The 26,012-nt window shown below is 38.6% G+C and overlaps 1 protein-coding gene across 3 annotated transcripts in view; it reads right to left on the bottom strand.

The window, feature by feature from the left end:
• The window catches only part of RYR3 (ryanodine receptor 3), a gene marked incomplete at its 5' end in the record, with an annotated part of 560,922 nt that overhangs the window by 399,234 nt on the left and 135,676 nt on the right, over positions 1 to 26,012 (bottom strand). The gene's annotated exons all lie outside the window — the stretch shown is intronic.

Here is a 26,012-nt window from a genome sequence, read left to right as displayed (position 1 = left end):
CCGTTCGCAGGCCGTGACAAAGAGCAAAATGCCCCCCAAAGTGTATTATTGTGGGTCCCAACTTGGTTTTCCAGACTGAAATTTTTATTTCAAAAATCGGATAACCACAAAGCCCTCAAATTCATTTCAGGCCCACGGGGCACCTTGCAATAATCACCCCGATATAACCTACAGGGTGTGAGAGAGCTCGGCTTCAGGCCGTGGTTGCCCCCCACCCAGGAACTGTGCTGTGCTGCGGGGTAACAGATTTTCAGGAACCCCAGATGAACTGTCAACACGTAGGCTGAAGTCCCCAAAGACAGCAGGAGCTAGATGAAGGCAGAAAACAAGAGGGAATTATAAGGGTGAAATATGACAGAGCGCCCGGCTGCTGTGTGCAGGGGAGTGCGACATAGCCCATGAATTCCCAAATGCACGAGCAAGATGGGCATGTTAACTGTGCCTGCTCCATCATTCCCAGACTCTGGGGTCCCCGTGTCACCTAAAACAAAAAAGGGCTTGACAACCTGACAATTACTACTCTGAACCACATCACAACCTTCTTTACCATCTTAAGTAAGCAGCACTTTTGATATGATATTGTCATGTTATTAGGGGCTGTTCACCAATTTCTCAGGGGGAAAAATGGGTTAATCTCTTTTTAAATGGATTATCAACTTCTGCTTTATTAAATGGCCCCTACTGAACATAATTTAGCCTACGGTTAATCACTTAGGCTCATTGTAATCAAGTTAAATAATGATGCTGTGGTCTTACTGTGTCTGGTGGCCTATCTGAAGAGCTGCAGGGCATCACCCTTTGCTTGTTTCTGACTTGTTCCAGGGTTTGGTTCATTTTTTAGCTATCCATAAGAAATGTTGTGCTTTTGTTTATGCAGTTTGTAATTCCCTCCTTTCTCCCACCTTCTACTGTGCCATGGTCTGGAAATCCTAATTAGCAAAAACAATTAGAATTATTATTTTAGGAACAAATGTCTTTTGGTTATGGCCCTTTTTGGTGAGTGAATACATGCAATTAGTGTTTTGGCTTTGTGACATCCATTTTGGCTGTTCAGAGGCCTCTGCTTATTATTAGATCGCCAATTATATTTTAAATGCTCACAGATACTGGCTAAGTGACCTCCAGATAAAGGAAGTACTGCCTTGGTGGAAATTTCTGTCTAAAATTTATTTGGCTTGAGGAAAGGAAAAATAAAAGGTGACATTTCCAAGCCATGTGCAATCTGCTGATATAGTCAGGTGGTTATAACCTGTAGTGCTAATTGTCTTTGTTATCAGCATTGCCATTTTTGAATGTCACTTCTTTGCAATATCCTCTCCTATTTAGTTTGGCCAGAAGCATCACAGAAAACCATTTCACACTGAAATCCTCAAATCTAATTCTTCTTTGAAACTTTGAAAAGAATTTTAGAAGCAAAATATGAGGGCATTAAATACATTTAAATTTTTAAACTACCTAATATTAAGCAAAATAAACAAACAAAAAAATTGAATACCAGTGCTCAAAGGTAAGTTGTATGAAAACAGCTAACTTGGTTCTGGGAGAATATAAAAATGAAATGGCATGAAACGACATCATTAACTCATTATGGAAATCCAACTGCTTGGCTGAATATTGTTTTCACAACCATCTTTTAGCTACATTTCCACTCTTGGATGGGAAAAAAAAAGGTAATTTATTACACTGATTACTTTATCATTACAGTCAACTTCCAAATGCAGGGGACAGACAATACCAAGTTGAGAAATTAGAAAAATTGTTTTGGTTCACTCAAAAGCCACTCACTGACACATCAGTTTCTAGCTTTGCCTTCTCTCTGGTTCCATCCTACAGTCAACAGCCTATGGCCCGGCTGAGCAGTAGAGAAAATGAAGTTTGGAAATACCTATGAATAATCCCCAAAGTGGTAACTGAGAATTAATTTGCTGAATGATATTCTAGTGAAATGTCTGAAAAACACTTCCTTTCTGTACAATTAATATCTTTTCTCTTCTCTTTCCTATGCTCAAGGAAATAATTCAGTCTCCAGCAAGATGTTCACCATGGAATCCAACATGGTGACCATGTAAGGACCTGCAACAGGTATTTCATAGTCAACAGCAGTAAGGTATTTAGTACATTTTGAGAAATCAAATGGAATTAAAAAGCCAAATGTATAAAGCAGAGCATTCACTTAAAAGCACAGGTCTTTAAACAATGAACTTTTAGGGCATGAGCATTTTGTAAATTTAATTCTACGATCACAATGTTTGAGAGAATTGGTTTGGTCAAGTGGCTGAGAGCATGGGCTCTGGAACCAAGTGTCTGGATTTCAGTCTCCCTTTGCACTGTCTGTGTGATCATGGGGAAATTACTTATCTTCTTCAGCCTCAATTTCCTCACCTTAAAAGTGAGAATAATAATAGCACCTACTCACCAAGGTTATTTCAAAAATTAAATCATCAATGTCAAGTACTCAGAAAAGTTCCTGGAAAATTGTAACTGCTATGTAAGTATTAGCTTAAAAAGCACCTATTACACAAAGACGATCCCTACAAAGGGGCTTTTGGTCAAAGTGACATTAGTTAACACTGTTGCTGAAACGGATGTTCCAAAAGCCAGAATGAACAATTTGGCAAACAGAGAATAAAATCTGATGTGCAATTTCCTCTGGGTACTCTTGTCCCTAACTGCAACCAGGATTGCAATAAATACATTTCTGTGAAGAGTACTGTAACTTTAATCCATAGCACTCGGCCTTGTTTGCAGCCTGCCTAGAAATGATGGCAGATCCTTGCCACTGAAGTGACCCTGAAGATGTGGCTGGCTGAGCACAGAGTGCTCAATAAGGCAAATCGTTCAGCTGTGCTGTGTATGTAAATGGGGTAAGAAGCCACTGCTGCACAAAGGTGAATGACTTGAGAAATCATTGGTACCAGCAGGAGAACAAGCCAATGAGAGCCTGGCTGCTCCTGAATCCTGAGCTTTAAGCACTATTATTCTTGGTGCTGCTCTACTGTTCTTTCCCCTTTGCCTTCCAGGTACTTGGTCAACGCATTTATTAAAATGTTCACACTGTACTTATTTCAGTACTTCCTAAGAACTTCCTGGATCACCCACATCAGATTCATCAGCATGTTTAAAGATCCAGGTTTCAGGGTTCTAGTAAGCTGAAACAGAATCTCTAGGGATGGAGCCTAAAATTTCTAGAATTTTGAACAAGAAACCCAAAAGATACCTAGACATGCTATGCTGCAGAGTCACTTCAATACATACAGGTTTTAAAGTTAGCACTACTGCCATTTTGGACCTTTGTTATCAGGGTGGCCCTGTGCATTGTATGATGTTCCGGCTGCATCTCTTGCTTCTATCTACCAGATGCCAGGAGCACCACCAACACCCCAGTTGTAACAACCAAAAACATCTCTAGACATCGCCAAATATCCTCTGGGGGACAAAATCGCCCCTGGTTGAAAACTACTGAGTTAGTCTATCTTTAAACTCACGCGGGATCAAGCAGTCCCTTTAAAAATTAAAACAAGTATATCCACTATCACTAGTACTATTCAACATCGTACTATGCAATATCGCAAAAGAAAAACCCTGTCATTGTTTGTGGTCTATATACTTTTGTGTATAGAAAGCCCAAGTGAATTCAAAGACAAACAGAAATATTAAGAAATTTACAAGGTGGCTGATTCTAAGATAAACATCCAAAGAAACAAAGGCATTTCTATGTCCCAGCAATAAAAACTTACAAAATGGAGTTTAAAAAAATAACTAGATTTAAATAACAACAAATAAACCAGGAAAATACATTAACAAAAGATTATAGGACTTTTCGTTTTTTAACTTTTTGAACTTTGAGCTAATAATACTCCTCACATCTTGCCCCATAAATCAGCATTGGCCCATTCACTTTCATTTCTACTTCGATTCCAGAGCACCCATAGAAAACATCCTAACGTGTTTGATTTGTATCCTTGTTTGTATGAGTCCTTATAAAGTGCAGGTTACTGTTTTATGTGCCTGTATATTTATCTGACATACAAGGTAATGTGTCATTGATTGCATGCTTTCTTTTAGTTATCATTATGTTTTCAAATCTATCAATTTCAGGAGAAACTCATATAACTGTTACTGAAAGACATTAAAGAAGACCTGAATAAATGGCCCATGATCAAAGAGAAAAAAGATACTGTAAAAATGTCAATTATTCTCAAATTAATCTATCGATTCAGTACAATGCAACAAAAAAAAACCAGTGTGTGTGTTTGCTTAACTTGATAATTCTAAAAATTACGTGGAAGGAAAAAGAATAGCTAAGATGCTTGAAAGAAGAACAATAGGGAATAAGGAAGGAGGACTTACCCTACCACACAACAACACTCTTTTAAAGTTATAGTACGTAAGATAATGTGGTAATGGGCCCAACATAAGCATATAAGACCAATGGAAAAGTATAGCTCAGAAACAGGCCATTGTGGCAGATACTGTAAGTTGGCTCACTCAATACTTATTTCAACCACATTCCATCTTGCTTTCCTCTACAGTGGACACTACCCAGTTAAACACTCTATTTAAATTCCTAGCCTCCTTTAAGCTAAGGCTAGCATTTGTTAACAGTTGTATACAATAAGATTTCCTCAGGGAAAATTTCTCTTCCTGAAAAATACAAGGTAAAGCATCACAAAGATTAGGTCTTTGTCCTTTACAATTCCCCCTCTTTTTCCTGACTTGAACACAGATATGATGCCTGGAGGTGCAGCAGCCATCTTGTAACCATGAGGAAAATGTTAAGGATGTGAAGGATAGCAGAGTCGTAATGTAAAATAAGTTCAGGCTCTTGATGATACTTCTGAACTGCTATGCCAGCCTGAACTGCCTTTCATCAGACTATTTACTGCATGAGATAAATAAGTCCTATGTTAATTTAACAGGCTACTTTACTAATGTTTTCTGTTGCTTATAATCAAATAGAATTTTAACTCACGTACAGACACACATACAACCTTGATATTGACAGAGGTGCAAGTATAAATCATTACAGTAAATGACATCTAGCAACTGGTTAGCTAGCTACCTGAATAATAAAACTAAATTCTCACTTCACGACACATATAACATCAATTCCAGTGGATTAAATATTTCAGTGTAAAAAGAAAAACTTTCAAAATTTTAGAAGATAAGTATACTTTGGGCATTGTGATAAATAAGGATCACTTAAGAAACAAACAATATCACATATCTTACAAATCTAATACATCTGACTGCATTAAAACTAAAAACACAGTTTCATTAAAAGACAGACAAAGTAAAAGTACAGGCCAAAAACTGGAAGATCTTTATAACATATAACCCACAGCTTAACACCTATAATGTACATTATAAGATGTAAGAACTCTTACAAACTATTTAGGAAAGAAAATAACTCAGTATAAAAATGGGGAAAAGCTATGAGCAGGCATTTCGAAAAAGAAAAGAAAAGAAACATAGATGATGTCTGGTAAGTACATGAAAAAGATGCCCAACCTCAACAGCAATAAAAATTAAACACAATATGACACCATTTCACTCTATCAGATTTGCAAAAAATATACAAGTCCAACAAAAACCAGTACAGCAAGGACATAGAACCAGGTGGATTCAGAAAATGATGGTGGGAACGTAAACTACTATAAAGCACCACTCTGGAATTCAATTTGGCTTTAGACAATATGAATGAAGATGCACACAGCTCATCAATTTCACTTCTAAGTATAAATCCTACAGAAGTTCTCACACAAGTACAAGAATGTTCATAATAGGGCAGCACACAGACAAACACACACATAAAAAATATCCCAAACTCTCCACTGACAGGATAAATACATTGTGACAAATGCATGCACTGGAATACCAGAGAACAACTGAAAATTAACTGATGAGGACTATATATATCGACATAAATAAAACTCTCAATATTAAGTAATAATACAAGTTCCAGAAGAATATACCATTTACATAAAAATTTTCAAAAAGAAAAAACCAAATATTGTTTATTAGTGTTTAGAGAAATGTAGCAAACCCTAAAGAGAAACGAGAGAATGACAAATACAAAATTTTGGTCTGAGGTTACCTCTGGGGAGGAGGTAAAGAAATACAGTTAAGTAAGGAGTACGGTTATCAGTAATGTTGGCTTAGTTGAATAGTAAGTACATGGGCTCATTTTACCTTTATTCTTTGTAGCTCACATATAGGCACTATGTATTTTTACATGTATGAAATATTTCATAAAATTGCCAAGGTTCCACAGCAAACTCTATTTTCAAAAACGTTGCCATGAAATTGATCAATGCTGTTCTGTATTATAGAAAGGAGATAGTTTTAGGCACACTGGAAATATGGGAGGGAATGAATGGATTCAACTGAGTTCTAACACCTTTTGGAGCAAATATACTTTGAGATCTTTAAATGTGCAGATGACACAGAGCTTCTGCAGCAATATGAACTGTAAATACCACAACCACCATGGCATTACAGGTGATTTGCAGAGCAAACTTCTGAAGCTATGAGTGGCAAACAATCAACAAAACAAACAACTAGTGAATGTCACCATGGGCAAGCACGAGACAGTTTTTTTTTTTACTAAAAAAAAAAAAATTAACCCATATTTTCGCAGCTGCCTAATGAGCTTTCTCTCTGGCACAACTTAGAAGACTTGATGACATCACAAACTATTTTTAATGACATTGACCCAGTGTGTTATTGCCTGGAAAAATGGCCAACAGAATGTCAATGATCATTAGAAAAGGTACAAAATATGATCCTATAATTTTGGAGAACAAGGGTGCTTATGTATTTGGTACATTGTGTGCAGTTCATATTGTTGTTCTTAAAGAAAAATGTAATGGATCTGGAAAAGATTCAAAAAGATTAAGTATAAAGATCAAGGGGAGGAAGTTGTACCAAATGAAGTCACACTAAAATACAAGAGTTAGCCAATCTAAAAGATGAGATTAGAAAAGGAATGTAACTGGAATGTATCAATTTATCATCCAAAGGTATAGACCAGGCAACTCAAAGCTCCAGAGAAGGAGAAACTAACATATACTGAAAATCTGAAATGTACTAGCTACTAAGTTAGGTGCTTTCTCACACATATTTTATTTTTAAAACACTAAAAGTACTTCTTGTATAGAGTAATCATGTGAAACATTACTGCAAAAGATGCTACAGAATCAAGATATATATGGGCTACTTCTCATTTTTACCTTTTCTTACCCTTATTCATACTCCTAATACTGCATTTATTTACTTACACATTAATCTTCCCAAATGTCCTTTAAACTCTTTGAGAGTACCTACTTACTTATTTTTCATCTGTTATGTCCAACACACAGAACGTGACAAGTTTTGAGTACTTAATATGTACTTATATATATATATTAAATGAAATGATGAATGACCAAAATAGCTTTAGATAAATCAGAAGGTATACTCTGGGTCTAATAATGGAATAAAGGGTTTGGGGGTCTAACCTTTGATACTAACATTGTAAAACAGAAATCACACCAGGATGCTCTTCTGTAACAGTGGATTTCCTGTGGGAGACAGCAAACTGAGCAGTGTGGTGACCCCTGGGTCCAACTCTGGGTGGCAGTTTTATGCTCCGTAAACACTAACAGAAAACACATACCTGACTATATACAACTTAAAATGCATCTCTATACAGCAGAGAGCAATGAACTAGAAGATCCCATTTCACTTTCCTCCAGAATTTTAGGCTGAGTCAAAGCCTGATAAAGGTAAAGGTTAATATAGGTTTCAAGCAATAGACAAACCAAGTGAAAGGGTTAATCAATAAACGAATTTAATGCAGCCAATATGATGGGCATTATTTCCAAGGTTGCAAGATTAGATTAAATTAACCCAAAGAATTGGATTCTATTGATTTTTCTATCCTCACTTCGGATAAGCCACACACTGAAAAACTAATTCAGTGTGGAATTAGTGGAACTAGAAACAGCTTTGCATCTAGTGGAATATAAGTGCTTCCCATGCTCAAAAACTGATGGATGATTTTACTTACTATTTACAACAGACCTTCCGTACCTCCTTCCCAATAAGGGAATTTTCAGCCAACTAGTTTATAGAGGTATTGAGTGCAATAAACACGGGTTATTTGAGGTAGAGAATAAAAACAAGTAAAATAGAATTTTAATGACTACTGGCATAATCGTAAAAAAATAGACATTCTAGATTTAACACAAAGATTACTGTTTTCAACTTCCTGCTTCAAATTGCCAGAAAATATTTAAAACAATGTAGATAAAACTTTAGAAAAAATTCTCCCCTTCTTTTCTCATAAGAGACAAATAGGAATGTAATGTATCCTTTTTGTTGTATCCGGCTTAATACTTCTTACAGAATATTTTGTTTCTCTGTAAATAAATGAAAGAATTTCACCATAATTTAATAATAATTTAAAAAACTGATGGATAAGATGGTTGACTCTATTTCAAGCCTAGTTCCATGGTAGTCTGAAAACCCGACTTAAGTGCAGCCTTGTTGCAAAGCTCAGGAGCGGGATTCTTAAAGTGACAGGAAGATGCACAACCCAGAGGGAAGGAAAAATCTTGGAACAGTGACTTTTATCAAATAGATGATGCAGCCACAGGATGAGGGCTGGCAGGTTTAAATGTAGGTGTATTGTTTTGAAAACTGCATCTGTGCGGTTCAAATAATATGCTTTGTGCTCCCTAGAGCACAAAGCAAACGCGGCTCTTTTCCTGCTGTCCTAGTCATCTTTGTACATCGGCACCTATGATTTTTTATGATCTTCACAAGCTCCTTCTGTGACACTCATCTTGGCTTTCTCTAAAAAACTCAGTCAGCCATGAAGAGAACATATTCTCATCTGAAACTGAATAATTAATATTTGTGAGGCACCTTTGAGATAAACGACAGCTAGCTGTTACATTCACATTTTACAAGTAGCCAAATCGGAAGTAAGGCAAGGGAAAGCACTGTACGTGAGGGTAACCCATTGACTTAGAAGAAGCAACTGCTATCTCCAATCAGTCAAGTTGTTTGTTCTCTAAAATATGTCACAGATCACTTTGATGCAAAAACCTCCCCTAGCCCCACAAACTTCCCAGTCCCACCCCCTACGAAAAGGGCAATGCTCTCCTTTCTGTTTTAAGCTTTAAATTACATCGGTAATACATGAGCACATATTTATTTAAGACTTTTTGGCATTTCAGAAAAGGATACAGCCTCTGTGATCATCCTCCATCCCTGTTTCCTCTTTCTTCCCAGAGGTAAAACTAGGTTAATCTCCTTCCAGACACACCTACACACTCGTATACATACTCATATCTATGTGTGGTTGTATGTAAATGTAGCAACAGAAACTATATACTATCTCATAAAAGGCATTAATATAAATATAATATGTGTATATATAAATATATACATATGTATGTGTGTGTATATATGTACATATATCTCAACTTTTATTCCACCCACTCAATGCATCTTGGAGATCCCTCTGTGTTGAGCTGGAACAGATCTAGCTTATTCCCTTTAAATGCTTCATAGTTACCTTCCCATGGTATAGAAATACTCTATTATCTGGCAGTGGACAGTCTTATGCTTACCTCCTGCTAGATATACTGAAGCAGAAATGCTGAGTTAGAACTTCCAACTCACTTTCTAAAGTAGTGGTACCAACTTATAGTGCCATCAGCAATGAGTGAGGGTCCAAGTTACCCCACATTCTCAGCTAGCTTTGATACTGTCAACATTTTTATTTAGGGCAGTTCACTTTGACCCATTCTCTTTTGGACCCCTGAGTTCAGTCATTTTTCTGAGCAGGGATACAGAAGGTGGGTCCAAAAAAAATGGAGTGGTAAGAAAGCATTTTAGACTCTCTTCTAAGGCTGCCAGTATTTGATGAGCTTACTAGCAGTCATGCCATGTCTCTCAAACAATCTACACCTCCTCTTCCCTAGTTTTTTCTGATGTTGGCTAGAAATCTCACTCATTCATTTGGTAAAATGAATGCCCCTCTCCTATTGGACCAACCCCAGGCACACCCAGCCAGAAGGCCCTATGTGCTCTGAAGAGCTTCTGGCTGAAGGAATTGTAGAAAACCAAAGAAATGTCTTTATCCCATTGCTGTTATTTCCATTTCCTAAAGAAACACTTATAATAACCCATCTTCTGCAAAGAAATATTATTTGTGTCATATAATATTTAACAGAGCTCTGCCTTTCCAAAAGCCAACTGTCAGAGGTATCCAGTCATTTTAAGAAGCTTCCTAAATTATTCATTGGATTTTTGTGATTTTCCTATACATGTTCAAAAAGTTTTCAATAAATCTATTTAAGCAAAATGTACAAAGGAAGAAGTCCCTCAAAACAGTGTTTTGAGAGGGGATGTAGAGGATTGTTGGGGAAGCATTCAGAATTCTGAGGAGTGTTTCTTCTATTCAAAGAGCTTTATTAAAAGCACAATGAAAACATTAGTGCCATCAATGGCACTTTTTAACCAGTAAATTAGAGGACTATTGTAAGCTCAAAACTGATACGTAATCACTATTAAAAGCTTAGCCTCCCAGAAGCTAAGAGGAAGAAAGAGAGGAATCCTGCATCACGACATACTTATAATTTATTACCTCAGATTTTTTAAACCTTTCTCAGAAGAGGCTGCCTTTACTGTTGTAAGGAAGGTAGTTTATAGGAAAAAAAATGAAATCTCTTTGAGCAACATGACAATCCTTAGTGACTCCTACACTTCACTAATGTAGGGTACTCATTGAGCTAAAAAAATGTTTCCTTGCTTTCTCACAGATTTCTACATCAACCCATAAAAACTGAGAGGAAATAAAATTATAACTTCTGAGGTCCCTGGTGGTGTAACTCTTACAAACACTTAGACACATTGAAAAATTAGCCTCACAGGCCTCCTGCAACATCTCTTTCAACAATTATTTTAAGGGAGTAATACAAAACACAAAGGATCAGAGTGGGAAAAAAGGAGGAATAAACTCCTGCAGTGTCCCATCCCTAAACATAAAGTATTGTTTCTTTCCCAAGATGTTGGAGCCACTGGCCATTTTGATGGCTGAGGACAAGATTCTTGTGTAGGTGCTCCTCTTAAAATTCTCAGGTTTCAATAGTAAAGAATTCAACCACTTAAAGGAACAGAAGTCACCAGATATTCAAATCACACTCTGGTATGAGGTCTCATTACCTTGGGTATTTGTAAAACTTTAGCCCAGCACCAGATGGCTTCACTAGCAGATTCTACCAAACATTTAAAGAGAATTAATACCAATCCTTCTCAAACTCTTCCAAAAAATAGAACAGAAGGGAACACTTTCAAACTCATTTTGTGAGGCCAGCATTACCCTGGTATCAAAACCAGACAAGGACACTACAAGAAAAGAAAATTATGGGCCAATAGCCCTGATGAACATCAATGCAAAAATCTTCAACAAAATATTAGAAAACTGAATTCTATAATACATTCAAAGGATCATACACCATGATCAAGTGGGATTTATTCCAAGGATGCAAGGATGGTTCAATATCTGCATTTCAATCATTGTGATATACCACATTAACCAAAATGAAGGACTAAAAATCATCATATGGTTATCTCAATAGAGGCAGAAAGGACATTTGACAAAATTCAGCATTCATTTATGATAAAAACTCTCAATAAAATGGGTATAAAGGGAATGTACCTCACATAATGAAGGCTATATATGACAAACCCACTGCTAACATCATGCTCAATGGGGAAAATGTGAAAAATTTTCCTCTAAGATCAGGATCAAGACAAGAATTCCCGTTCTCACCACTTCTTTTCAACATAGTATTAGGAGTCCTAGAGAGAGGAATGAGGCAAGAAAAAGAAATAAAAGGCATACAAATCAGAAAGGAAGAAGTAAAACTGCTTTGTTTGCAGATGATGTCATCTTACACATAGAAAATCCAAAAACACGACCAAAAAACTATTAGAACTAATAAATGAAATCAGAAAGTTGCAGGATACAAAATCAATATACCAAAATGTTTTGTATTTCTATACACTGATAATGAACTACCAGAAAGAGAAATTATAAAATAATCCCATTTGCAATTACATCAAGAATAATAAAATACATAGACATAAACTTCACCAAGGAGGTGAAAAACCTGTACATTGATAACTAGATATTGATGAAAGAAATTGAAGATGACACAAATAAAGAGAGAGATATTCTGTGCTCATGGATTCGGAGAATTAATATTGTTAAAATGTCTGTACTACCCAAACCCATTTACAGAGTCAATGCAATCCCAAAATTCCAATGGTATTTTTCCCAGAGATAAAACAAACAATCCTAAAATTTGTATGGAACCACAAAGACCCTAAAAAATCAAAGCAATCTTGAGAAAGAAGAATAAAGCTGGAGGAATCACACTCCCTGATTTCAAACTCTATTACAAAGCTATAATAATCAAAACAGTACGATATTGTCATAAAAACAGACACATTGATCAATGGAACAGAATAGAGAGCCCAGAAAAAGCCTGTGCATATATGGTCAATTAATTTATGACAAAGAAATCAAGAATATACAATGATAAAAGGGCAGTCTCTTCAATAAATGGCACTGAGAAAAGTGGACAGCCACATAATAAAGGAAAAAACTGGATCACTATGTTATACCATACATAAAACGCAACTCTAACTGGATTAAAATAACTCAAATTGAAACTATAAAATTCCTAGAAGAAAATATAGGCAATAAACTCTTTGACATGGCTCTTGGCAATTTTTTGGACACCAAAAGCAAAGGCAACAAAAGCAAAAATAATCAGGTGGGAACTACATCAAACTAAAAAGTTTGTACACAGCAGAGGAAACCATCAACAAAATGAAATGGCAACATACATAATGTGAGAAAATATTTGTAAATCGTATATCTGATAAGGGATTAATATCAAAAATATGTAAAGAACTCATACAATTCAATAAAAAAAATCCCCAAACAGTTTGATTTAAAAATGAGCAAAGGATCTGAATAAACATTTTACCAATGAACACATACAGATGGCCAACAGGTACACGAAAAGATGCCCAACCTCACTAATCACAGGGAAATGCAAATCAAAATCACAATGAGATATCACCTCACACCTGTTGGAATGGTTATTATTAAAAAGAATAAAAGGGGATTAGAAGTGCTGGCAAGGATGTGGAGAAAAGGGAACTCTTGTGCACTATTGGTGGGAGTGTAAATTGGTTCCACCATCATGGAAAACAGTATGGAGGTTCCTCAAAAAATTAAAATTAGAACTATAAATAAAAATATGATCCAGCAGTTCCACTTCTGGGTATTTATCCAGAGGAAATGAAAACACTAACTTGAAAAGATATCTGCACCCCTATATTCATTGCAGCATTATTTACAATAGCCAAGACATAAAAACAATCTAAGTGTTGATGAATGGATAAAGAAACTATGATATATATATGCACAATGGAACATTATTCAGCCATAAAAAACAATAAAATCTTGCCATTTGTGACAACATGGATGGACCTTGAGGGTATTATGCTAAATGAAATGAGTCAGAGAAAGACAAAAACTGTATGATCTTACTTATATATGGAGTCTAAAAATAAGCTGAACTCAGATATAGAGAACAGATTGGTGGTTGTCAGAGGCGGGAAGTAGGGGGTGGGTGAAATGGGTAAAGATGGTCAAAGGGTATAAATTTCTAGTTATAAAGTGAATAAGTCATGGGGATGTAATGAAAGCATGGTGACTACAGTTAATAGTATTGTATTCTATATTTGAAAGTTGCTAAGGAAGTAGATCTTAAAAGTTCTTATCAAAAAAGAGAAAAAATTTGTAACTATGTGTGGTGATACATGTTAACTAGACTTATCGTGGGATCATTTCACAATATATGCATATATAATCATTATGTTGTATGCCTGAAACTAATATAATATGTTAATTATCTCTCAAAAAACCCACTTTAGTGAAAAGCCTAATGTAGTACCCTAGAGAATCATGTTAACAACTCTATTTTTTTCATTGAAATATTTCCTCTAAGCTACAACTCATTATATTATTCACTTTAAAACATCAAGTCAGAAACAACGTCTGCCCAAACTGGGTCTATGTGAATGCTAGAAAAAAATCAGGAATCAAGTAATCTTAGAATTGGAATGAATCTGAGAATTTTTCCCATGCATCTTCCTCTTCAAAGAGAGGAGAGAAAAAAACCCTGAATAAAATTAGATTAAGGTTGTACTTCCACATGGGCATTTTATCTTGCCTTAAATGGATGTGAGAAGACCCAGAAACAAGGGTCTGAGGATAGTTTTTGTTGTTTGTTCAACAATATAGAGGATTTTGTTTATCCAAGATATTTGGGTAAGGATTATTAAAATCTTCAAAGTACAGATCTTAATATCTGCACACACAAGGATAATTTTCATAAATTAAGGGAGAAAAAGTGAAATCCTTCTTGCAGTAGAGCTTGTTAAACCTGAGATAGTGCCCATATCATTACTAATTACCAAGTGCTCATATGTCAAGTGTCACAGAGTCATTTGACACAGAAGTAGCTTATTCACTCTCATGAAACACAAGAGATGGAGAAAGATGTAGGGAAATAAGGAAATGCACCATAGTTCTAGATGTATGATGAACATGAGGCTTATCTAGGAATTCCAGATTGTTCAAGAATATCAGGTGGCCTTCTACTACAAGACAAAGACATGAACCTTTCCCTCAAGGAGCTTACTATGCAAACGTAATGGACATACATTGGAGATTATTATACCTCATGGTTGGGATAGACAAGGAGGAAGAGGTGAGGTCAAAGAGATGTCTTTGGCTGGAAGGAGAGAAAAGAGAAGGGATTCACCAAGGTGGCATTTCCTGCATCAACATTTCTAGTCTACTCAAGACCTGCCCTTTGCTATTTTCTTTGAATCAGAGCTCTGATCTAGAATAAGACTTCTCAGCAGGAACAGAGGAAGGGATATGTAGTCATGACACCTCTTTAATGTCAGTCTCTAGTTTCATGTGTTATGTTAGTGGGTCTGGACCTGCTCCTTTTCCACCTCTGGCTTTCACTGTGATGCCACTGATTGGTGACTGGTCCCACTTGGAGATATGAGGCAAGCTTTGCACAGATGCATAAAAGTTCATTTCAGAGACAGTCATGCATAAACTTCCAGTGATGGGCTGCCACACAATAGCCAGTTTCAGAAAATGAAAATCAAATTTGTTTTTTTTTAAGTCATCACCCCAAAATGTATTTTTCAAGGAAGAAAGAATGCTAGTTATAAATATTTACTGAAAAGCACACTCATAAACACACAAAATTGAAGCTATGAGCAGAGTTCTCTATTACTGATTACCCATCATCCCAGTCTGAATCTTTTTTGATCCTTAGGCAGAAATATCTCTGACACCAGCTCTCTAAAATGAGATCGGAGCTAAATTCAAGAAAGAGTAGAACATTAAATTTTGATACTACGGCACTTTTTTAAACTAACACCCACTGACTCACATATCCATGCACACTCAAGTTCAATGCTTTGCTGCATATTCTCCTCTGGATCCTTGCATCCATCAGAGGCACTATTTAGCCAGGTAGCTATGGAACCTAACAAATACTTGTTGAGCATGGTGGGATGGAGAAAACGAGGCCAGAGAATCCCCGGACCTGATTTCCAATCCTGGTTCTGCCACAAATCAGCTGTTGATTTACTTAACCTCTATGAGTCTCAGTTTTACCCATGTTAAATGTGGATGAATTCAAAACATTAGAGAGTTATTGGGAAGGTTGAATCCAATTAGATGCATGTAAAAGCATTTAATAAACCATGTAACTCTTGTGACTTTTTTGTACCTACTAAGCTGCTGTTAGTACAAAAATATTACACTTTTGCCACTAAAAGGATGGCAAGGTGCCACTTCCAGGGGCGACATTTTTAATGACTAACTAAAAAACATGGAATAATAGCGAGTGCCTATAGTCCACTATCTTTCACACTTAGGAACAAAGGCCCATCCTGACTTCCAAGTCTGGATCCAACATCATCTCAAATCTGGAAGCAAGGCTGAAGCACATGAAGGACCACAGTGGATGCCTACAATCACTACATTTTCTTAAAAACAAAGAAACGCTTTTAACTAAGCGATTTCAAAGTTTTACAATCATAATATTTCTAAGTGTTAATTCAGTTCCTAATATTTACTTTATTCTTCTTCTTTGCGTTAACTGTCAAGAAGCTCAAAACTAAGTTTTTACATCTAGTTTTAAAAAGAATGCTTAGCCTGTGCTTTTTGCTAGAACTTCTCTCCTGATTCACACCTCCTCCCCCTTTCATTGACGTCTTTTCAAAAGAATGCTACTGAATTTGTAGCTTTTAAGATTAGAGAGTCAGGAAGGTGGGTTATAAACAATGAAGGAACATGTCAACACATTGTTTTAAAAGATAAAAACTGACAAAACTGTGAGTCTTAACCTAGTAGAACTTCAGACTAAACAGCCGGCATCAGAAAACTCACTGTAGACTGTAGATGACACAGGATTATTTTGTTGAGTGTTTACTTCTGAATTGCTACCTACTGTGATCTCCCTCTCAACTTCTTTGCAAACAGCAGGATTTCTCTTGTGTCTTAATGCAATTCTTTGTGTCCCTTGACTTATACAAACTGGGTGTTCAATAAAGTTGTTGAATAAATAAAACACAGTCAAGATCAACAGCAGCAAATAGGATTCACTTTTAAGGAGGCTGTTCTGATGACTATATGGCCACCAGGAAAGACAGGTAAGTTTTAAGATACAGAAACTCTACCTCTAATTCTGACCAACCATGTCAAGCTAGAGAACAAGTGAGTAGGGCTGGTTTCCATAAATGACTTGTGCAGGTAAAGTATTTCCCATATTCACATCTTGATCAAACCCCACAGTATGCATAATACAAATGAGATACCATAAATGAGATGAATAAGACAGAGGAGTCTAATGCACAACACCCATGTGACAAGAGATAATCACTGTAACATAGATAAGTAAACCATGACCCAGCCCAGCATGTCAGGTGGGGCTTCAAAGAGAAGACATCTTTCTATGGGCTTGAGAATCAAGGACAAATTCCTTATAGGAGGTTCAGTCAGGCAGAGAGAAGAGCATGCTCTAATCTCTGGTCACATGAATGTGTTTGGTCTACACTGGCCAGTGGCTCGCAAGGCTGAGGAAAAGGGGTGAAGCAGCAGACAAGGCTAGCAACTTAAGCTGCGAAGGGCCTTGTATGCACTGCCAAATAGCCTGAAGTTTGTTTTGAGAAAACAGAAAGCCAAGTTAGTTCAAGCAGAGTTCTATAATCAGACTTTTAGAAAAGTAAGTCTGCAGGCTGCACAACGAGCCCCAACTTAACAATTACTGAGCTGGCTGTATGTACTAAGCCAAGTACCAAGGGCTCAGCATGTACTGTCCTCACAGTAGGCCAATCAAGCAGATGCTACTGCTTCCCCTTTCTATAGGTAAGGACACAGGGTTTAGTGAGATTAAATGACTTGCCCAAGGTGTCACAGGTAGCGACACTTCTGGGATAGACCAGTGTCTCCGATCAGGGTCTGATTCCAACGTTTATGCTCTTAGAACTAGAAGGAAAGATCACAGGCAGAAAGGGCAGCAGGCAGGCCAGTGCCCTAGTCCAGCCCAGAGACAAGGAGGATCTGAACCAGGGCAAAGAAAGTATGACTTGTATCACTAGCATACAGTGATAGCCAGGAGCTGCTGTTTTAGCAAATGGATCCCGAATGCAATAGAGGGTATTACAGAGCAAAGAATTGTCTTACTTTAAAAAATGTGAAAGAATGCTCCAATGACAACCATTCACTTGGAAATACAAATCAAACACCATTTTTCATGGCAAAAATAGGAACACATCTTAAGAAGCCTCAGGAACAAAAATGTCTTCAAAGCTTGGTATTACTTACTAGAAAAAGTCTTTGCATATCTCACAACTAGTGGGCCCAAACCCACAATGAGGATGTACTTCACACCCACTACGATGGCCATAATAATAAAATAAAACAATACCAAAAATGGAAAATAAGTGTTGGCAAGGATGTAGGGGAATTAGAACCCTCCTACAGTGGCAGTGGGAATGGGAAATGGTGCAGCTGTTGTGGAAAACATTTTGGCAGTTCTTAAAAAGTTAAACATAGGATTATCATATGACTCAGCAATTCCAGTTCTAGGTTTATACCCGAAAGAACTGAAAGCAGAGATTCAAACAGATACATGTAGGCCAATGTTCATTGCAGCATTATTCACAATAGCCAAAAGGTAGAAACAATTCAAGCGCCTAGCAACACATGAATGGATAAACGTAATGTGGTATATACATACCGTGGAATATTATTCAGTTATAAAAAGGAATGATGTTCTGATACCTGCTACCACACGGACGAACCTTGGAAAAATTCTGCTAAGTGAAATAAGCTAGACAGAAAAGGAAAAATACTGCATGATTATTCCACTTACGTAAAATACCTCGAACAGGCAAATTCACAGACACAGAAAGATTAGAGGTTACCAGGGGATTGTGGGGCAGGGACGGGGAGTCTTTGCTTATTGGTTAGAGCCTCTATTTGGGGTGATGGAAAAGTTTTAGAAATAGATACCAGCAATAGTTACAAACATTTTGAAAGTATTTAACGATACTGGATTTTACTTAAAATGTCGTCTAAAAATTGTACTTAAAAATGATTAAAATGGGGCTTTCCTGGTGGCGCAGTGGCTAAGAATCCGTCTGCCAATGCAGGGGACATGGGTTCGAGCCCTGGTCCAGGAAGATCCCACATGCCGCGGAGCAACTAAGCCCATGCACAACTACTGAGCCTGCATGCCACAACTACTGAAGCCCACACGCCTAGAGCCAGTGCTCTGCAACAAGATAAGCCGTCGCAATGAGAAGCCCGTGCACTGCAACGAAGAGTAGCCCCTGTAGGATGCAACTAAAGGAAGCCTGCACGCAGCAATGAAGACCCAATGCAGCCAAAAATTAATTAATTAATTATTTTTAAATGGTTAATATGGAAAATTCTATGTTATACATATGTTACCATGATAAGAAAAATTTTCCCTCAAAGAAAAACAGAAACAAAAAACTAACGTGCAGAATTGCCTCAACTGTTGCCAGAGGGAATAAATGCAACCTTACTTGTGAACAGAACTGGGTGGAACTTGGCCTCCCTGCTGGATAAGAATGACAGTATATGCAAATGAACTGAGAACCTTCAAAATATGTTATTCAAAAGAATTCACTGGCTTCCTACAACCAACAGGCTAATATTTAAACTATTTTACAGGAGATGCAACACCTTTTCTAATTTGGTTCCTACTTACCCGTCCACGTCCAAGCCCAGGCTCGTCCCACATCACCTCTGCTTTCTCTATAACTATGCTTCAGGGATACTGACAGGCCCCAGGACATGCTGGGCTCTCTCATACCTCTGTTTGCCCATGCTGTTCCATGTGCTTAGGAAGGGCTCACTAACTGCTCCCCTCCCCAACTTCTATCATCTAGCAAATGCCTAAACAATCTATCATCAAGTTTCAGTTCCATGAAGGCTTCCCTGGACTTCCGAGCCTCCTTACCCATGGTCCATTGCCTTTATTTATTGATCCCTCTATAATAGCAATTATAATATTCTAATTGTTTACTTGCATGTCTGTATTCTACTAGACCGTTATTCTGTTGAAAGTAGTAATATGCCATTTCACTTCTCTCAACAGGGACTAGTATTCCCTAAGTGTTTTTCTAACAAATGGGCAAGACAGTAAGCCCAGCACTCAGCTGGGGAATGAAAACTCAGATCCCCCAAATTCTAAGGAGTGGTCATGCATTGGTATCAATACTTCCTCAATGTATTTCAATGGACATCAAATTTCGGTTTGAATACAAGGTATGAAGTAAAACACCGAACAATCAAAGTCAGAAAAGCACAAAGGACCACCCACACCTGTGGGACTATAAGAAATCCATACACTTTGGAACTTGAGGAAGTTTCCTGAGAAGGCAAATGAGAAGCGGTTTTTTGAAAATGGGCTCCCTGTGAAATCGGACTGTTCAATTATAAAGATGCACCGAGTTGCACTGCAACGAAGGGAAACCAAATCTGAAGGTGAAAAATAAAAATGTTAGTAATCATCCAATACTGCCAACCTCAAATGGGTAATTTGATTATTTTTGTCACTAAATATGTCTGTTTCTAAGCAGAAGAGCTTCCACGTTTTATGTGACTAAATAAGCCTTCTTTAAAATCCAACCATTTTGTTGTTGTTCTGCTTCTAAGTACATCGGATAATTGGGTTCCTCTGAGGCACTATCTAGCAGATGGAGATGATACACATAGGGGGTTTCCCAGTCATCAGAAAGATATGTTTCTAAATTAAAATGAACAAACTGATACTCTGATAAACTCCCATGAGTTTGGTCAGCATGATTAGGGCCTAGCCCTATGTGACCATAATTAAAAATAAGCATTTAGTTCTTTAGGATTGAGAATTCCAACATTAGGAATGATGTCATCCTGGGCTTACAGCACCTCTTTATGGATGAAATGGAGGCTATATTAAGGAAGATCTTTCCCCAGTCACCTCCTTTCTTCTTCCCCTCCAAGAGACTGCCTGTTGTGATGCTCCCTGGATTTCCCCTTTCATCAGTTAGCTAATTCCAGCTCTGCTCAATTTTTTACTACCTACAACCCCCATTTATACTATTGTTTCATTTGGAAAACTTATTCCACATCCTTCACATCCAGCTTTAAAGTAAACTTTTGACTACTTTTCAGTTGGAGTTTACTTAGTACCCCTGGCCTGAATGGACAAGAATCACCACTGAATTTCTCCCTCCCTTGTGCTACTCTGGTCATGCTAACAAGTTCCTACTTTTACCAGCATGCTGGATCCACTAGAGAACAAAGAATTAGACCCAAATATCAAAGTCTTACTCTTCTGCTTCTTTGGAACTGCTTAGTGTCAGTAAGCCTGAGCCATTGCTCCATTATGGCAGCCAGACCCCCGCCCAGCACTTGGAAATGACCTGTGTTCTGAGTCTTCTCTCCTGGAGCCACCATCTGACACCACGTCAGGTACCGTGGTGGTCTTCGGAGGCATTCCAAAAAGAAACAAGCTGGACTCTTCTCTGATCAGGTCCCCAAGGGCCTAGCCGAGAAGTTTACCTAAAGGTCATGCAACATTTCATCAGAACCTCAAAGAGGCTTTTAACATGCTCATTTCAGAAGGATGTGGCTTGGCCTAGTCTTGAGTGTCCAGGCCCAGAGAAGGTTCACCTATGCCCTTTAGCAAGTCCATTCATAAGTCCTCACTCAGATGTGCCCCATCTCCCACACCCAAGGCTGGACCCATGTGGCAGCTGATGTTGCAAGAAAAGATGATGAGCTGCACAGGAGGGGGGAAGCCCTAGGTTTCAACTCTGGCTCCCTGACTTAATCCCACATGTGAAGCTGAGATTGTCAGTCACTCCTCTGAGCCTCCGCATTCCCAGTTTTAATACATGCATAGACATCCTTTATATTTGAAAAGTTGGTCCCCCAAAACAGTTCTACTAAGAGCTGATCATTACAAACATAAGGGCCAGAAACTTGAACTTGACTAATTCCTAAGACTGATTCATGAACCTGACTCTCCCAAATCTGCTGCCCATATACCGGCTCTCACTAGTGGCTGGGCTGGATTTTCCCTGCATCGCTTCCATTTTAACTTATCCATATTAACTCCCCGGGTAGCCCTGGAGAATTAAAGCAACAGGGAGACCAGCAGCTCAGCGGGGTCCCAGGAAGACTGAAGGCTGAGGCTAAGCTCACAGAAGTAGTAATGGAAAACACACTTTTGACTTAAGTCAAAAGATTTTATATTGCCATTTCTGCAAGAATAGGTTCTGTTTATTCTTTTAAAAAATTTAAAAAATAACTGTTCACTCAGGAGTGATGTGAAAAATGATGGTAATTCAAAGCCTTGGATGCCTTCCGAGTCCTTTTACATTGTGGCTGCTTTGTGTCTATTGTAACAAGAAAAACACTTTTCACAGTCTTGTGGCTCTGAAATGAGATGTCCTTCTCATGTTGGTCTCTTGTTTTTAATTTATTGAATTGTAAGCATAAACTTGTAGGCACATGCGATTCTCAGAGGTGGATGGGCTCAGCCTGATTACTGAAGGATCTAGAGAAAAGCAGGTGAAAGTTGATAGCAATTTACAAAATCCCTCTGCCCCGCAACCTTGCATTAACTCTACTTCTCCCATAATTAAGGTGTTTGGTTTACTGAAGCTCCTTTTATACAGGACACTTGATTAAGATATAATTCACACATCATACTTTCAAAGTGTACAATTAAGTGGTTCTCAGTACATTCACAGAATTGTACAGCTTTCACTAGCACCTAATTTTAAAACATTTCCATTACCTCAAAAAGAAACGCCATACCCATTGGCAGTCTCTCCCCATTTTACCTTCTCCCCGGACCCCAGCAACTACTTGTCTGCTTCCTGTCTCTATGGATTTTCCTGTCCTGGCCATTTAACATAAGTGGCAGGGATTACACAATATTTGTCTTTTCTGGGCCTCCCTGGTGGCGCAGTGGTTGAGAGTCCGCCTGCCGATGCAGGGGATACGGGTTCGTGCCCCGGTCTGGGAGGATCCCATATGCCGCGGAGCGGCTGGGCCCGTGAGCCATGGCCGCTGAGCCTGTGCGTCCGGAGCCTGTGCTCCGCAACGGGAGAGGCCACAGCAGTGAGAGGCCCGCGTACAGCAAAAAAAAAAAAAAAAAAAAAATTTGTCTTTTCTGGCTACTTTTGATGCTCCTTTTCAATTTCCTCTGATGACCCTTCTCCCTCTCTCCTTCCCTTATATGGCGCATGCCTTCTGGTTCTCTCATAGGTCCTCCCCTCATTTCGCTCTCCACTGTGTGTCTGGGTCATCTCACCCCTGACCCTGAAGCCCCAAAAGCTTTGATTCCTTTGCTAAAGACTCAGACTCAGATCTTTATCTCCAGCCTAGATCTCTCAACTGGGCTTTTGGTCCACACCTTCTCTACTGCCTCCTGGGTATCTCTCCTTGAATTTCTCACAGATAAAGTTCAAGGTGTCTAAAAGCAAGCTCACTGTCTCCTACCATCCCTCAGAGCCACTGCCTTCTCCAGTGCTCCTTACCTCACCATTTCCCTGGGTTTCAGAACCAGAAACCCAGGCCTCATCCTTGAAGCCTCACTCCTTTGCCTTTTTCCTCATACGATGATCACCAAGTTCCACTAAATCTTTCTCACCCCATGTAGATTACTCCCATCCTCAATACCATTCTCCTAGTCCAGGCCTGGATTTTCAATCTGGATGGCGAACAAACTCCACCTGGGCTCTCTGCCTTTAGTCTTGTCTCCAGCCTATCATTAGACCCAGAATGACTGATTGGACACAGCTCTGATTAGATGCACTCCCTGCTGAAGGCCCTTCTAATACCTGACACAGCTTTGAAAGTCTTGCCATATCTGGCCTCTGCCTCTTTCTCCAGTCTCATCAGGCATCAACTCAGCTTTCATTACGTGTCTTCTCTAATTCACAAGGGTGTCTTTTACTTCCAGGCCTGTGTTCTGGATAGAATGAATAGCAAGTGAATCTCTCTTTGACCTGGCTAACCTACTCAGATGTCTTTTAGTCATCTTTTCAAGGCAATCCTCCCCAACTATGTAGCATCCCCAAGAAAAGATTAGAGGCTCCTCTCTCGTGTGCTCCTCTTTGTGATACCTTGTACTACTGCAATCACAGAATTTTTCATATAATCTGAATCATCTGTGTACTTGCCTCTTCTTCCCACCAGACTGTGAGCTCTGAGGGCTCACCATGTATCCTCAGTGCCTGGCACACTGCCTGACACAACACAAGTGCTCAAAAACACTCCTAGAATGACAGCTTATCATTTGCAACATACGGGCAACGGGCATAGTGGGATTCCACTTTACCAATGGCGGGTACTGACCCAGAATATTTTTGCTCTTTTATTTCTCCTATTCGGGCATATTTCATGGTAGGCCCTGATCAGAAGCAAATAGATTCCTTTCTTATAAGGTAGGCAAAGAACGAGGCAAAGAACGAGGCAAACAACTCAAACATCAGTTGCTTTTTAAAAATTTAACTTCTTTTTATTTCCGCCTAAAGGGAAGGGCAATAACTGCTGGACCTGACTCTAGTGCTTCACCTGTCCCTCACCTGCCAGGTTGAATCTGACTCCTTTGTGTTTTAACTTCCTCCTGTGCAAAATGAGGATGGTAAACACTACTTACCAGGGTGTTGCAAGAACAAATAAGAGATGTGAAGGGACCTCAACTCTGAAAGGAAGAGCCTACAAGAAATGCAACGGATTTCACCTTGCTCTTCTATGCCATTAGAAAAATATTAGCTACACTTAAATACCAACACAAGTAACATGACACAAAGGCATGAATTAAGCTCTGTGGAGACATATACACAGGACCCTGGGCTTGAGACGCCCAGGTCACCTACTGAACACCCATCTCCCTGACACTCTGATTCCTCTATCTTTTGGTTGCTCAGCTTCAGGTAAGGAGAAAACCCATCAAATTTTCTTTTTTCAGCCTTGAAGGATGAGCAACACATCTGTTTCCCCTATTCCATCCTCCATGCAACTCAGATTTGTGAAAACAAGGCAGGATTCTCCAAAGGAGAAAGTATGATTAGGGTAACATGTTAAGGATTGCTTGTGGAAAGTCACCTATTGTCTGATAAATTCATAATTATAGGTTGCATCTCCACTCTCTTAGAGGCACCATAACAATCTCTTAGTTTTAATTCTACTGGTAGAGAGGAAGATTTTACATCATTTAGGAGGCCAGCTGTGTTGTATTTCAGCTGTAAAATACGAAAGTTCTCAAGTGTGCTTGGCATATATTCTGAGCTGAAGCATACACTGCTTACACAGGCAAAATGCCCTTGTACTGCAGATGCCTGGTAAGGCGACATGGGGACTTTAGACATATGTGGCCCATCAACACTGGCTCCCTCAGTGATGAGCACATGCTGTATCACTTTTTCTTTCTGATTCATGTCTTTTAAATGGGCACCAATTCAAGTTAGAGCCACACCACCACAGAATTTTGGAACTAAAAGGAGGATTCTTAGTGGTAATCAAACCCAATGCCTAAGTTATAGAGATAAAAGAAAAGGAAGCACAGGGCTTCCCTGGTGGCACGGTGGTTGAGAGTCTGCCTGCCGAAGCAGGGGACACGGGTTGGTGCCCCGGTCCGGGAAGATCCCACATGCCGCAGAGCATCTGGGCCTGTGAGCCATGGCCACTGGGCCTGAGAGTCCGGAGCCTGTGCTCCACAACAGGAGAGGCCACAACAGTGAGAGGCCTGCGTACCACAAAAAAAAAAAAAAAAAAAAAAAAAGCACAGAAAGTGTATTTTAGAGCAGAAGCGAGAAGACTACAATCCTGCAGCCTGTTAAACAAAAACCACATTCACAGAAAGATAGACAAGATGAAAAGGCAGAGGGCTATGTACCAGATGAAGGAACAAGATAAAACCCCAGAAAAACAACTAAATGAAGTGGAGATAAGCAACCTTCCAGAAAAAGAATTCAGAATAATGATAGTGAAGATGATCCAGGACCTCGGAAAAAGAATGGAGGCAAAGATCGAGAAGATGCAAGAAATGTTTAACAGAGAACTTGAATAATTAAAGAACAAACAAAAAGAGATGAACAATACAATAACTGAAATGAAATAAACACTAGAAGGAATCAATAGCAGAATAACTGAGGCAGAAGAATGGATAAGTGACCTGGAAGACAGAATGCTGAAATTCATTGCTGCGGAACAGAATAAAGAAAAAAGAATGAAAAGAAATGAAGACTAAGAGACCTCTGGGACAACATTAAACACAACAACATTCACATTATAGGGGTCCCAGAAGGAGAAG

This window comes from Mesoplodon mirus (genome assembly GCF_964341445.2).
Source record: "Mesoplodon mirus genome assembly, chromosome: 4".
Taxonomy (NCBI): domain Eukaryota; kingdom Metazoa; phylum Chordata; class Mammalia; order Artiodactyla; family Ziphiidae; genus Mesoplodon; species Mesoplodon mirus.
The sequence above is the reverse complement of the archived record's forward strand: the minus strand, read 5'-3'. Positions and strand labels throughout refer to the sequence as shown.